This window comes from Propithecus coquereli, unplaced genomic scaffold (genome assembly GCF_000956105.1).
Source record: "Propithecus coquereli isolate 6110/MARCELLA unplaced genomic scaffold, Pcoq_1.0 Scaffold56, whole genome shotgun sequence".
NCBI lineage: Eukaryota > Metazoa > Chordata > Mammalia > Primates > Indriidae > Propithecus > Propithecus coquereli.
In genome coordinates this window covers 5,631,396-5,634,144 of record NW_012151507.1, presented here as the reverse complement: position 1 = coordinate 5,634,144, position 2,749 = coordinate 5,631,396, and the positions used below count along the sequence as shown (strand labels likewise).

The 2,749-nt window shown below is 38.4% G+C and overlaps 1 protein-coding gene across 1 annotated transcript in view; it reads right to left on the bottom strand.

The window, feature by feature from the left end:
* The window catches only part of SUCO (SUN domain containing ossification factor), a 173,975-nt gene that overhangs the window by 105,970 nt on the left and 65,256 nt on the right, over positions 1-2,749 (bottom strand). The window lies entirely within an intron of this gene.

Sequence of the window (2,749 nt, the reverse complement as noted above, 5' to 3'; positions counted from 1 at the left end):
TGAATAATATTTCTTCATATCTGAAGGAAAATTATTAGTTCTAGTCATTGAAAAGATCCTTTTCCATTAGCTTTTACTAATAAAGGAAGCACAGGTCATAAACAGGTAAATTATTAATTACATGATTTGAGGCATAGGATGAAAATTTGTAAAAATTAGTTTGATATACAGCAAAGTTATGCAACACACTAAAATCAGCTGTTTAATATTTTTGCCTTATGTGAACTGCCCACAGTGAAAAAGGAACAAAATTTTTAGTGATGAAAGATACAATAAACTGTATTTTAAAATTCATTTTTCAAGAGGAAAAAAGAAAGAAAAAGAGATCAACAGAATTAAGGACTAATACAGATACTAATAAAGGCATCTTGGAATCAGGGAGGTCGTGTGCTTGTTATATAAAACTTTATTCCTTCAAAAACATCCAGAAAACAAAACTGCACTGGATTTGTATTTATGTCTTAGTCTAAGTTTCCCCTACAGACTGCTAATCTATAACAAAACACCTCACAACTATATACCTTTCCACATTCCACTGAACTAGAAGTAACTCAAGATATTATATTAGTTCTTAAAATCCTCAGTAAAATAACCCATAAAAATAATCTTGATCACTTTCTTGGCTGTTTCAAAGCAACTGGACTCTGTAACGAATGCACACATACCAAGAAAGTCCTATCTCTATTTTATCATCATCCCTTTTAGTCATGTTTGAAAAGGCATTTATTTCAATGGGAGAGATGACCATAACTTTCAGAAGGGCCACACTCTGGACATGAGGTGCCTTTTTTATTTTTTTAAAAAAGCTATTAAGACTTTAAAATTTGGCTTTTTTTAAAACCCCAATACCGTGTGCCAGATAATTCTTTCACTTCAAATGGAAAATCCAATGCTTATAATTTTAAAATACTTAGCCAGCTATGGAATAGTATGCATATTTAATGTCTACCAGCAACCTAGAAGTAGACTGCATACATGTATCTCACCTGTTTTCCAGGTAACCTGATTCACCCATTATTGACTGCTTTGGCCCTGGACCCTTTGACTTCCTCGAAACCACCTCTTTGGAACTTTCATTTCCACTATTTTTTTAAATCTGCACCTCAAGCTCCCCCATCATCCCAGCCCCTCTGCCTGATTCCTACCTATGTAAAGTCACCTCATCTAAGAACTTGCAATCACCTCTTACCAAATACATGACAAATCTTAGCAACTCAGGACTATGATAAATCTTGTCTTGGTGTAAGCTTGGTGTAAGTTTATATAACAACATGATAACTGACTGACCTCCTGGAGGGAAATCTAAATGAAATCAAGGTCCTGTAACAATCAAAGCTAGCCAAGATCAGGTATTTCCATTCCAAGAACAAAAACAACTGATCTTAAGCTACAGGCAGAGATGCTAATACAGCAGATATATTTGTACAATCAAACCCTTGAATACTGGTGAAAGACTTGGCCCCCAAAGTCAAGTCAAAACATTACCACAAAATCAAAAGAAAAATCAATGTGATAATGCAATAAAAAGGACAGGATTCAAGATCCTTGTTGCAAATACCAAACTGGAATCTCTTTCTTTACAAGCTTGACAAGAAGACAGTAGTCATTACATTCCCCTAATAAAGTAATACCTTCAGTCCCCACCTGTGTTCTGAAGCAATTCTAAGTTCAGCAGATATTGGGGCAGGGGCAGGGGGTCGGAGGTGGGGTTGAAATCAATTAACATTTTGTCTGTGAAAATGGCAGCCACTGTGCTCCCGAACTATCTCAGGGTTTCAAGGAAGTGAAAGACCTCAGAAAAGAACTACTACCAAGGCTAGATCTAGGTCTTCCTTTCAGGAGCCAAGGCCAGAAGAATCTGAATGAGGAGACTATGATTTAAGGTAGAACACTAGTACTTAATGCAGATCATTAGCAAATCATACTGCTTGGTTAAAACAAAAATGAGCTATTCAATCTGGCCAGAGGTCTGTTCAGACTGCTCCTTCTCATTGTAGCCTGACTGAAAAACAGCTACATTAAGAAAGCATCACATTTCCCACAGTCTGTGGGTACCCCAGTGATGGGGTGGTTCTGTTCTCAAAAGCTCTGTTCCCCTAAACACATCCATCCTTACTAGTTTATCCAAATGATGGTTCAGAAAATACACTCAGAGCTGGCAGAACTGGTTCAGGAAGCTTCTTGAAGGTCCTCTCTTTATTTCTCAGTCTGACTTTCAGCTTATACCAGTTACTGTATGCAGCTTCAGCTTTCCAAGGTCACCAGCAGCTTCTACTTTTGCTAAGAATAACTGGTTTTCCATGGCACTGTTTGCAACAGTCTGCTAGACTGGTGGTCACCCAATGAACTGCACCTCTGCTTCACTCCCTCTTCTTGAATCTAGACTGGGCCTGTGACTTGTTTAATCAATAAAGCTCTTGGGAGCTCTGGGCTACACAAAAGAGGACTAGCTACCCTTCCAGTAAGGCCACTCAAAGAAACCACATAAAATAGAGACCCTGAAGATTGCATGCAGGAAGAGAGGCCCAGCCATCCCAGTGTTTCAGTCAAATTGCTGAACACATGAGTGACCCCCACAAGGCCAGCAGAACAACTCAATTTAGCCCAGCTCAGATTGAAGAAAAGTTGGGGAGGGGTTGTTTTAAGCCACCAAATTTTGGGGTGGTTTGTCAGCAACATTTGACAACCAAAACACTGGTCATCCATAGATGCCCTTTTTTTCCTAAATACAAGACAATTACTCAAATGC